Here is a 13,341-nt window from a genome sequence, read left to right as displayed (position 1 = left end):
GATGGTAGGGTATGAGAGGGTCGGGGTAAAGTATGGAATGGCAGGGTAGAGTGAGGGAGGGAGGACGGGTAGTCTTGCTGGTTAAAGAATATTGGTATTGGTATTGAAACAGTTTATTTAGACAGAAAAATACAGTTACAGAGTGGACAGTAAGAACAACGTTGACATGACTGAGCCAAATGGGAGCCTGAGCTCTTTAGTGGCCCCTGATATAAAGGAATTATTATATAGCATTTAATACCATTCGGATTACTAAATGAAACATGTTACCACGTTTATCGCCTTCTTTAATTTTTATAATTTGTTTATATTATTTTTTACATTTATATTAAAAATATTTACAGTTATATAGTAAAGTAGAGTTGACATACAGTAATTTGATAAGTGAGTGAAGCTATAGAACGTGGGTAGTGTTAGAGTGTAACAAAGAGACAGACAGTCAGGATAATGTCGTGAAGGCAAAATACACAATTTCTATCATAGTGACAATAAATGATGTAATGGTGTCTAATGGTGCAGTACAAGTCCCACACTCTGTCTGTCACTTCTCAGACCTACACACACACACGCACACACACACACACACACACACACACACACACACACACACACACACACCATCCTATCTATTGTAAAAATAATAAACAACTCCTGATTTATGTACTGTACAGCCTTGTAAATGTATTCAACGCATATCATTATGTCTAAATCAAATGTAAGTTTGTATATTTTCAGCCACATTCATTTATATTGGTGCACATGTTTAGCACTCAGTCTTATAAAATTATCTTGAAGAAAATAGAAATTTAAGATTAACCTGCATTATGTGTAAAATTGTTAGATAAATAACAACACGTTCTTGTGTTAGTGCACACGACATAATAAACAATGTTACATATTTCTTTAAACATAATTATATCCCAAATATTGATTCCCTAATTTTGACTTCCACGAAGCTCCTTCACTGTCTTAAATCGTCCCTGACAATGGTTCTGGCCAGACCCCCTAAAAGATACAGTACCATGAGACCACAGACCCGCCGTACACTGCCCGGCACGCGGTATCTCTTCAGCCTGAACGTGCTTGGACTGTCGGTGTCTGGCCTGCCACAAGTGTGATGGGCCGCCGTCAGGACTCACACTTCTGCTGACCCTCTTAGCCCCCAAGGAGGTCCTCCCCGGAGGCTACACAACTATAAAGCCTACCTCCTCACTAGGCCTACAAGCACCCATCCTTGTCAGACGTCACACGTCACTTGGACAAACCAGTTTTTATGGGCCTCTAATGAGAGCCACCAGCAGGTTTATGGCCGGCCCGTGAGTACCATTTAGTAACAATTTAGTACCATTTTAGTACTATTGTCCGGCTCCAACCAGGGACACTCGCCTGATGATTTGTGGTCTGCGAATGAATGTCGCTTACCGGTTTATGACAGACCGCGTTCCCTCGCATCTCAGCCGTCATTATCCTGCTTAGATTTCTCATTAACCGGCTTTTGTTTCACTGTGAAGTCCGATCCTTGCGCAGAAAAAGAGTACGACCGACAGGTAAGCCGTTAGGGTGTGGGGGCTGGTGGAGCGCAATGCATCAGGCCCAGTGTGTGATGGTGCATGCATTCAGGCGAGACCCAACGTGTCCGCACTAACAAAGAGGAAGTCGTGCAAGGTGCAGCGTAGCTCTATCAGTCCCCCGTCCATAAACCACGAGCTGGCCATAAACAGCTTAAGATAATCTTCATCATCGTCAACACCATCCTTAGTTTCTTCAGCCTGGTGTTCTTTCTATACTTCATTTTGTTTTACCTCCTCCCCCGCCACCTCCTCCTCCTTCTCCCCCTCCACCTACTCCTCCATCTCCTCCTCCTCCTCCTCCTCGCGGCGGGTCTACTAAGTAATTCCCTCAACGAGGAAGACATCACGACTCAGTATAAATTCCAAAAGCCGGCGGTGAAAGATCATCCTCTTGCCTCACGACCTCGCCAGCTCCTCACCTAAAAATTTCTATATAGATACTCCAGAACTATTAATAAAGCTACTCTACTGATGAAGAGTGGCAGCATAATTAAGTCTATACAATAATTTATCAAGCAAACCATCATAAATGAACAATAAAGCATCCCAAAGTGTGGGTGGTGAGCGCGCGGCTGGCGGCGTCTGCTAGGGCCCGCGTGGTGTCATAAATAACGCGTCCGCCATAAATAAAGGAGGCAGCGCTTCTGAACGACATCTGCCAATCATCGCCCAACCCCGGTAGCCTGGCTAAGTACGCAGCAGCTTTGCAAAAACACACAAAAGCGGCGGCCATGTGATCATTTTCCCTGCAATGAGGTGTCATTAGGTGCCGCTCGTAAATTGTGCCGAGGTTGGCTATCATTCATGACACCTGCCAATCATTCCGGAGCCCAGGTCCTGCTGGCCAGCCCACCGCGGCCCTGCAGGTTCCTGCCCGTTCAGATATATAGACAAACCCACAGCCCGAAAAACCCACTGTTAAACCCACAGAGGACCTTCCCGCTCGTAATCCACCGATACGAGAGCTGTACCGCATCCGATCTATCATTCTTGGTGGCTAAAAGTCAAACTTTCTATGAATGACCGTGAGATTTTCGCTCATTTAGTCGGGCGGTACGGGACCGGCTCTTGCCGCGGCTTCTCGTAATTATCTGCGGGGCCATAAATAACCCAGGTTTGAACATCACTTATGACACCTGCCAATCACAGTGCTAGTCCCTCATTACATGGCTCCCAGTGTGTGTGTGTGTGTGTGTGTGTGTGTGTGTGTGTGTGTGTGTGTGTGTGTGTGTGTGTGTGTGTGTGTGTGTGGCCCTTGTAAACACTGGCGTAAAAGGTTGGGTGGGTGGTAATTTTGGAGTGACCATGAACAGTAGTTTAGCTTAGAACATGATTCTTTCTCGAGATGAGTAGAAGGGAGGTAGTGGGTGTGTACAGAGATGAAAGCAAAAGCGAGGCAGAAGGAAAAAAAAGGTTGGGTGGACAGAGACGCCGCGGTATGAAGGAGGGAGGAAGGAATGAGCGATGATGAAGGAGAAGGAGTGAGGCGGGTGTGTGCAAGAGAGGAATGTTGCATAATGACCACAGGAAAAAAAAATGTGGATGTCCTTGTGAGTAGCGTTGAGAGCTTGCTACAGACCCGCAGAGTGAGAGGAACGAACCCCGGTAGTGCACGTCGCTAAGTGGAGTAAAGAACCTACCAGCCAAGTGTACCCCACCGAGAGAAACAGTGAGATGTATTCAATTAAGACTTTCTCGGGCCATCAAGGGCGGAGCCTGCAACTTGACCACTAGAGGCGCTGGTAATCAGTGGTTGCAACTACAAATATCCAGCCCCTTACCTGGAATCGTCACCTTGCAATTACCATGGCCTCGCTACAACGACCACCATTAACGAGATAGTCCCTGATGGACGGGTACAAGTCACGCGCGCGGCCAAGGTGGTGGTGGTAGTGGTGGTGGTGGTACTCCTGCTGCTGGTACTTCTGCTGCTGGTACTCAGTCTACTGCTGCTGCTGCTGGTATTCAGTCTGCTGCTCCTGCTGTTAGTACCCTCTGCTGCTGGTACTGCTACTGCTGCCCTGCTGTTAGTACTCCGCTGCTGGTACCAGTCTATTGTTGCTGCTGCTGCTGTTAGTACTCCTCTGCTGCTGGTCTCAGTCTACTGCTGCTCCTGCTGTTAGTACTCCTCTGCTGCTGGTACTAGTCTATTGTTGCTGCTGCTGCTGTTAGTACTCCTCTGCTGCTGGTACTCAGTCTACTGCTGCTCCTGCTGTTAGTACTCCTCTGCTGCTGGTACTCAGTCTACTGCTGCCCTGCTGTTAGTACCTCTGCTGCTGGTACTCAGTCTACGTTGCTCCTGCTGTTAGTACTCCTCTGCTGCTGGTGCTCAGTCTATTGCTGCTGGTACTCAATTTATTGCTGCTGCTGCTGGTACTCAGTCTACTGCTGCTGCTGCTGGTATTCAGTCTGCTGCTGGTGCTCAGTCTATTGCTGCTGGTACTCAATTTATTGCTGCTGCTGCTGGTACTCAGCCTACTGCTGCTGCTGCTGGTATCCAGTCTGTTGCTGCTCCTGCTGTTAGTACTTCTGCTGCTGGTGGTACTCAGTCTATGTTGCTGCTCCTGCTGTTAGTATCTCTGCTGCTGGTGCTCAGTCTATTGCTGCTGGTACTCAATTTATTGCTGCTGCTGCTGGTACTCAGTCTACTGCTGCTGCTGCTGGTATTCAGTCTGCTGCTGCTCCTGCTGTTAGTACCCTCTGCTGCTGGTACTCAGTCTGTTGCTGCTCCTGCTTAGTATTCCCTCTGCTGCTGGTGCTCAGTCTATTGGTTGCTGCTGCTAGTACCTCTGCTGCTGGTACTCAGTCTACTGCTGCTCCTGCTGTTAGTACTCCTCTGCTGCTGGTACTCAGTCTATTGCTGCTGGTACTCAATTTATTGCTGCTGCTGCTGCTGCCAGTACTTCTCTGCTGCTCGTACTCAGTCTATTGCTACTGCTAGTACTACTCTGGTGCAGATACTCAGTCTGGTGCTGGAATCAGCGCTGCTGCTAGTACTCAGTCTATTGCTGCTGGTACTCAGTCTGTTGCTGCTGCTAGTACTACTCTGCTACAGGTACCCAGTCTGTTGCGGCTGCTAGTACTACTCTGCTACAGGTACCCAGTCTGCTGCTGATATTAGTATTCCTCTGCTGCTGCTAGTACTCAGTCTACTTTTGCTGCCACTACTCCTCTGCTGCTGGTACTCAGTCTGTTGCGGCTGCTAGTACTACTCTGCTGCAGATACTCAGTCTGCTGCTGGTACTCAGTCTGCTGCTGCTAGTACTACTCTACTGTAAGAACTCAGTCTGCTCCTGCTGTTAGGACTCCTCCTGCTGCTGCTACTGCTGCTGCTACTGCTGTCGCAACACAAGTACCCCTGCTAGCACCAGTGTAACTGCTAGCACCAATACTCCTGTTAGCACTAGTTCTCCTGCTAGCACAAGTATCCGTACTAGGACTGAAGAAGAAGAAGAAGAAGAAGAAGAAGAAGAAGAAGAAGAAGAAGAAGAAGAAGAAGAAGAAGAAGAAGAAGAAGAAGAAGAAGAAGAAGAAGAAAGAAGAAGAAGAAGAAGAAGAAGAAGAAGAAGAAGAAGAAGAAGAAGAAGAAGAAGAAGAAGAAGAAGAAGAAGAAGAAGAAGAAGAAGAAGAAGAAGAAGAAGAAGAAGAAGAAGAAGAAGAAGAATAGAAGAAGAAGAATTAGAAGAAGAAGAAGAAGAAGAAGAAGAAGAAGAAGAAGAAGAAGAAGAAGAAGAAGAAGGAAGAAGAAGAAGAAGAAGAAGAAGAAGAAGAAGAAGAAGAAGAAGAAGAAGAAGAAGAAGAAGAAGAAGAAGAAGAAGAAGAAGAAGAAGAAGAAGAAGAAGAAGAAGAAAGAAGAAGAAGAAGAAGAAGAAGAAGAAGAAGAAGAAGAAGAAGAAGAAGAAGAAGAAGAAGAAGAAGAAGAAGAAGAAGAAGAAGAAGAAGAAGAAGAAGAAGAAGAAGAAGAAGAAGAAGAAGAAGAAGAAGAAGAAGAAGAAGAAGAAGAAGAAGAAGAAGAAGAAGAAGAAGAAGAAGAAGAAGAAGAAGAAGAAGAAGAAGAAGAAGAAGAAGAAGAAGAAGAAGAAGAAGAAGAAGAAGAAGAAGAAGAAGAAGAAGAAGAAGAAGAAGAAGAAGAAGAAGAAGAAGAAGAAGAAGAAGAAGAAGAAGAAGAAGAAGAAGAAGAAGAAGAAGAAGAAGAAGAAGAAGAAGAAGAAGAAGAAGAAGAAGAAGAAGAAGAAGAAGAAGAAGAAGAAGAAGAAGAAGAAGAAGAAGAAGAAAGAAGAAGAAGAAGAAGAAGAAGAAGAAGAAGAAGAAGAAGAAGAAGAAGAAGAAGAAGAAGAAGAAGAAAGAAGAAGAAGAAGAAGAAGAAGAAGAAGAAGAAGAAGAAGAAGAAGAAGAAGAAGAAGAAGAAGAAGAAGAAGAAGAAGAAGAAGAAGAAGAAGAAGAAGAAGAAGAAGAAGAAGAAGAAGAAGAAGAAGAAGAAGAAGAAGAAGAAGAAGAAGAAGAAGAAGAAGAAGAAGAAGAAGAAGAAGAAGAAGAAGAAGAAGAAGAAGAAGAAGAAGAAGAAGAAGAAGAAGAAGAAGAAGAAGAAGAAGAAGAAGAAGAAGAAGAAGAAGAAGAAGAAGAAGAAGAAGAAGAAGAAGAAGAAGAAGAAGAAGAAGAAGAAGAAGAAGAAGAAGAAGAAGAAGAAGAAGATATTGCAGGACTGCCGCCATCCCCTCACAGCTACCTAACAAATATCATCTGATGCATCATTCATCCTCCTCTATCTTCACTCTCCCTCCTCATTCTCGTCCTCCACTATCACCACTGTTGCATATCTTATCTCCCTGTTTCAAAAGTTCCTTCATTTCTACCTTGTTCTTTCTCGTCTATATTCATTACGTATTCAAGGAAATTAGTATAATATTTATTATACAATAATTAACATTTAACCGCAAATTAAGTAGTGTCATTAAGTGTAAGTGTTCCGTGGCTCGTTATACGGTAAGTGATCTGTGGATCGTTATACAGGTTTACCTGAGCGAAAGATTTATACTAAGCTTAAAAACATGATGAATTAACACATGAGTCAAGCTTTGAGTGATTTATAGAGAGAGAAATTATATGACAAAATCACTATGAGATGTTCATGACTCCACAAGTGAACATACAGAGAACACCGGTTAGACGAACAGCTTTATTCTCTATGATGTTCTTAGGTAGCGCGTTGGTCACTAAGATGAGTCATGGAGGATGACTTGTAACAGCCAATCACACCGACAGGTAAGTGGGTGTAGGTGAGTGGTGGTGGCAAGGGCTTACCTGTGCCATGGTCCATCAAGCAGAGAGAGAGAGTGTGTGTGTGTGTGTGTGTGTGTGTGTGTGTGTTATAGGTGGGGAGACGTATAGCGGTCTTGGTTGAGAGAAAGTGTGTTAGTAAAAGACAACTGTGGCACTGGGGATGACCTGTGAAGAAGACAGTGACATGGATGGTAGTGAACAGGGTGCGTCGATCATGGTGGTGGAGGGTGCGTCGATCATGGTGGTGGAGGTGCGTCGATCATGGGTGGTGGAGGGTGCGTCGATCATGGTGGTGGAGGGTGCGTCGATCATGGTGGTGGAGGTGCATCGATCATGATGGTGATGGTTCGTCGATCATGGTGGTGGAGGTGCGTCGATCATGGTGGTGGAGGGTGCGTCGATCATAGTGGTGGAGAGTGCGTCGATCATGGTGGTGGAGGTGCGTCGATCATGGTGGTGAGGGTGCGTCGATCATGAAGGTGGAGGGTACGTCGATCATAGTGGTGGAGAGTGCGTCGATCATGGTGGTGGAGGGTGCGTCGATCATGAAGGTGGAGGGTACGTCGATCATAGTGGTGGAGAGTGCGTCGATCATGGTGGTGGAGGTGCGTCGATCATGAAGGTGGAGGGTACGTTGATCATAGTGGTGGAAGTGCGTCGATCATGGTGGTGGAGGTGCGTCGATCATGGTGGTGGAGGGTGCGTCGATCATGAAGGTGGAGGGTGCGTCGATCATGGGGTGGAGGGTGTTCATGGTGGTGGAGGTGCGTCGATCATAGTGGTGGAGGTGCGTCGATCATGATGGTGGAGGTGTGTCGTCATGGTGGTGGAGGGTGCGTCGATCATGGTGGTGGAAGGTGCGTCGATCATAGTGGTGGAGGGTGCGTCGATCATTTTGGTTGAGGTGCGTCGATCATTGTGGTAGAGGTGCGTCAATCATGGTGGTGGAGGGTGCGTCGATCATGGTGGTGATGGTTCGTCGATCATGGTGGTGGTGGTTCGTCGATCATTTGGAGGCTGCGTCGATCATGGTGGTGGTGGTTCGTCGATCATGGTGTTGGAGGCTGTGTCGATCATGGTGGTGGTGGTTCGTCGATCATGGTGATGATGCATCGATAATGGTGATGACTGGTGGTGGTAGAAGGTGCGTCGATCATGATACAAGTGAAGGTGGCGGCGGAGACGATTATTATGGTTGTAATGGTGGTGGTGGGAGGGGCGATCATGGTGGAGTATGTGGTGGTAGTGGTGGTGATGATGGTTGGAGAGACGATAGTGGTGGTGGTAGTGTGAGGTGCGGTCATGTTGGTGGTGGTGATAGCAAGGAAGGAATAGTGGTGAAAGCAAGGAAGGAATGGTGGTGGTGGTAGCAAGGAGGGGATGGATGGATGGTGGTGGACTGATGGTAGTGGTGGTAGTAAGGAAGGAATGGTGAGCGAGATATAGGTGGAGCTGGTAAAGTCAGTGGTGTGTGTGTGTGTGTGTGTGTGTGTAAGGAGTGAGTGTTGTGTTAGTGAAGGGGACGACGGTCATGGATAGTGTTAAGGGTGACAGCAGCGTTGAGGTCATCCGTCTCTAGGCCGTAGGACCGTGGGCGTAGCCAAGGGGGAGTACGGGCGGTGGTAGCGCGAACAAAAATTTGATAATTGCGGGATTGTGATGCCGGAGGGGGCGGGCACGACCAGCACCAGACCCTCGACGGCAGCTGCTGGAGGGGGCGACGGCGAGGAGCTGAGAGAGAAGAGGGAGAAGAATGGCAAGAGAAAACACGTGTGAGGATTCTGAATAATGAGACGTGGATTACAAGTCGATGCCTTAATAAAAAAAAGAAGAAAAAAATAATAACGAATGCAAATGGCAGAATGTGCGAATGTGGAGGAACATAGAAAATCAGCCAGGTAGATAAACTACAAGCGAAGGAGTTTGATGTAATGTTGTAGGAGTCAGTGGGCGCAGTGTTCCCGGCCCTCGGACACGTCTCCCTCCCTGACAGCCGCTGAGCCGTATTTGGCGGGGCTACAAGTCAGCTGGCGCGACTTTTTGTTCATGTAGCACGGCCCGCCATGATATATGATAGTGAAAATATAATGAATATAATCTATGCAAATTATCACCGCCGCTCATGAGCGTTTTGCCCCACTCAAACGTTGTTCCCGCTGGCACGCACCTCCCGCCCACTCCCACCACCCACTCACCCGCCCACTTCCAGATCTTACACATCACCCACCCACTTACTACCGAGTTTTCACCCACCGTCCACCCGCTCTGTTACGAATTCCTTCTACTACCCACCCACCCACTCTTTCCCAGATCCGTTTCATCTCCCATCCGCCCACTCCCAGGCTCCACCCATCACCAACCCGCCCACTCTCTCCCAGATACAAACCGCTATCCGGCAGCTTCCTCGTGTATTGCTAAACCTCCTCACATCCTGCTCCTCCTCACCCTCCAGTACTGCTCCCCCTCACCCTCCAGTTCTGGTCCCTCTCATCCTGCAGTAGTGCTCCCCCTCACCCTCCAGTACTGCCCCTCTCATCCTCTAGTACTGCTCCCACTCACTCTCCAGTACTGCTCCCCTCAACCTCTCATCTCACCCTCCCCCACTTTCCCTATTATCCCTCCTCCACTCATCCACTCTCCTCCCTCACTTTTCACTTCACCTCCACACTCCACTTTTCCTTACCCCTCATCCACCTCTCCTTTCACTTTACCCCCACACCCCTACCTCTCCCCTCTTCCCTCCCGCTCTCGCCCCCTCTCACACTTTTACAGCAACTCTCTTTTTATTCGGGGGAGAGAAAGGGGTAAATGGAAGAACGATGGAGCAAAACGCTGATGGAAAGTAGCTGGAAAGAGAAATACGTGGAGTAAAATGGAGAAAATACGAGGTGGGAGAAACAGCGTGTGGGGAGAACAGTGAAATAAAAAAACAAAAAAAAACAGACAAGTGTTCAAACACGAGAGAAACGAAAGGGTTAGTTGTTGTAAGTGAGAGGAAAAGACACAGAGGAAAGATAGAATAGGGAGTGAAGGATGGAAGAGAAAAAGATGGTGGAAAAGGAAGTGAATGAGTTGAAAAAATAAAAATAAAATGAACCTAAAACGGAATGGTATGGAATGGATTACTGAAAGGGATTTTAGATAAAAGGATTTAAAAGAGTTCAGCAAATGTACAGGATCCGGTAGAGGAAGAACTATGATTATCGTGTAAACCAAAATAATACCACAACAGATTTTTTAGTGCACACTGTTTGACGAACCTCCGTCGTGGACTCAGACCCAGCTGTATCGGTGAGCTAAACAACAGCAGCAGCAGCAGCAGCAGCAGCAGCAGTAGTATATTAGTTGTTCAAGAGCAGTAGCATGACTTTCTTCACAACCAGCAGTTGCAGGTGGTACAGTAAGCAGGAGGCACAGTAGCAAGAGGCACAGTAGCAGGAAATACAGTAGCAGAAGGTACAATAGCAGAAGATACAGTAAGTAGGAGGTACAGTAGCAGGAGGTACAGTAGCAGAAGGTACAATAGCAGAAGATACAGTAAGTAGGAGGTACAGTAGCAGGAGGTACAGTAGCAGAAGGTACAATAGCAGAAGGCACAGTAAGTAGGAGTAGCAGGAGGTACAGTAGCAGGAGGTATAGTAAGCAGGAGGTAGAGTAGCATTATTATCCAGCAGTAGCAGGAAGTACAGTAGCATGAGGTACAGTAGCAGGAGGTACAATAGCAGAAGATACAGTAAGTAGGAGGTACAGTAGCAGGAGGTACAGTAGCAGAAGGTACAATAGCAGAAGGCACAGTAAGTAGGAGTAGCAGGAGGTACAGTAGCAGGAGGTATAGTAAGCAGGAGGTAGAGTAGCATTATTATCCAGCAGTAGCAGGAAGTACAGTAGCAAGAGGCACAGTAACAGGAGGCACAGTAGCAGGAGGTACAGTAACAGGAGGTACAGTAGCAAGAGGTACAGTAGCAGGAAGCACAGTAGCAGGAAGTACAGTAGCAAGAGGTACAGTAGCAGGAAGCACAGTAGCAGGAAGTACAGTAGCAAGAGGTACAGTAGCAGGAAGCACAGTAGCAGGAAGTACAGTAGCAAGAGGTACAGTAGGAGGAAGCACAGTAGCAGGAAGTACAGTAGCAAGAGGTACAGTAGCAGGAAGCACAGTAGCAGGAGGTACAGTAGCAAGAGGTACAGTAGCAGGAAGCACAGTAGCAGGAAGTACAGTAGCAAGAGGTACAGTAGCAGGAAGCACAGTAGCAGGAGGTACAGTAGCAAGAGGTACAGTAGCAGGAAGCACAGTAGCAGGAAGTACAGTAGCAAGAGGTACAGTAGCAGGAAGCACAGTAGCAGGAAGTACAGTAGCAAAGAAAGGCAGCAGGAAGCACAGTAGCAGGAGGTACAGTAGCAAGAGGCAGTAGGGAGGGAAGGCCAGAAAGCAGGAAGTACAGTAGCAAGAGGTACAGTAGCAGGAAGCACAGTAGCAGGAGGTACAGTAGTAGGGAAGCACAGTAGCAGAAGTACAGAAGCAAGAGGCACAGTAGCAGTGGAAGCACAGTAGCAGAAGGCAGTAGCAGGAGGTACAATATCAGGAGGCAGTAGCAGGAGGTGCAGTAGCAGGAAGCACAGTAGCAGGAGGTACAGTAGCAAGAGGTACAGTAGCAGGAGGTGCAATATCAGGAGGCACAGCAGGAGGCAAGGAAGTAGCAAGAGGTACAGTAGCAGGAGGTACACATCAGGAAGCACAGTAGCAGGAGGTACAGAGTAAGAGGTACAGTAGCAGGAGGTACACATCAGGAGTATAAGAGGTACAGTAGCAGGAGGTACACATCAGGAGGCACAGTAGCAGGAGGCACAGTGAGTAGGAGGTACAATACTGAGGCACAGTAGCAGGAGGTACAGAAAGCAGGAAGCAGTAGCAGGAGGTACAGTAGCAGGAAGTGCAGAGGACAGAGGCATGTAGCAGGAGGTACAGGAGGTACACACAGTAGCAGGAGGTACAGTAGCAGGAAGCACAGTAGCAGGAGGTACAGTAGCAGGAGGTACAATATCAGGAAGCACAGTAGCAGGAGGTACAGTAGCAAGAGGTACAGTAGCAGGAAGCACAGTAGCAGGAGGTACAGTAGCAAGAGGTTCAGTAGCAGGAAGCACAGTAGCAGGAAGTACAGTAGCAGGAGGTACAGTAGCAAGAGGTACAGTAGCAGGAAGCACAGTAGCAGGAGGTACAGTAGTAGGAAGCACAGTAGCAGGAGTTACATTAGCATTATTATCCAGCAGTAACAGGAGGCACAGTAGCAGTAGTATCAATATCACCACCAGGAGCAGGTCAGCAGACCAAAGTGACCGCCTGCTTGGCCACGAGGCGCGGCAGGAAGAGGCAGCAGCGGGCAGGAGTGAGTGTGACGTTACGCTCAGCGTGTGGGGTATACCATTATCGCCCCACATAACCCAGTACCAACCTCCCCCGCATGACTTTACTCGCCCATTATCCACCCAAGAATCACTATAATCTTTAAAATCCCTTACTAAGTACAATCCTCATAATCAACAAGCGGAGAACTGTAATAATTCTCATAACCTAGCTCTCATTTTCTCATAATCGTCATAATCAAGTTTTCGACCACAGCCTTGCAACCAAAGCGAGGCATTCCGCACTTGTCAATGTGTAAAAGCGTCTTTGGAAGGTCCAATTGTCGTGCCTAGCCCCACCACCTTGATGTTCCAGTTAGATGTAAGAAGACATTATCATTTTTCACTTGTTTTGTCGATTATCACCCCCCTTTCATTTACAATAATCCCTTTCTCGTGTCTTTGGTCATCATCATTTTTCAACTCGTCCACCTGTCCGAACGCGGCCGCCCGGAGTGACAACTGACCTCTCATTACGCCCGGTCTGGTGCTGTGTTCTGAGCCCTTTACTGGTGGTGACTCTTACCAACGCCTGACTTCCACCTTAAATGCTGAAAATCCGTGACAACTAAAAGGAAAAGCAACAAAATTCCGGGAACATCTTGCGGATATAAGAGCACAAACTGGCGAGGAAAAGAGCGAGCGTGTGGAATTTCTGGGGGATCAGCGGTGGGCTCCCTGCTGGGTATTATCAGTCTCGTACGTCACACTGTCTTGCCCCAACCCACCACAAATCCCAACATCTTGGAATCGCGGAACTTTTTTACAATTCTAGACACGTTTCTCGACAATCACTTCCATTTTAGAATTCAGCTCATCTATGGGAAGACGAGGGAGTAGTAGAGCAATTGTCTTAAACAGAGAAAGAAAAAACTACGTAATTAATTAAGGGAAGAGCCTCCGCAAGAGCTGGCCGCCGACCATGCTATCTGGATGTCCGTAGCTGGCCCATATTTCACACTATCTTGCCAGGTGAGGCCCAGCCGTTATGGCCCGCCGTCAGGCAACGGCCGCCCGTAATCGCTTAACCCACGACATCGGCCGCGGCAGCAGCTCCAACACCACTCTTTGATCAGGCAGGATCCTACCTCTT

This window comes from Homarus americanus, unplaced genomic scaffold, assembly GCF_018991925.1.
Source record: "Homarus americanus isolate GMGI-L3 unplaced genomic scaffold, GMGI_Hamer_2.0 scaffold4060, whole genome shotgun sequence".
Classification (NCBI taxonomy): Eukaryota; Metazoa; Arthropoda; class Malacostraca; order Decapoda; family Nephropidae; genus Homarus; species Homarus americanus.
Note: the sequence above shows the minus strand (reverse complement) of the source record.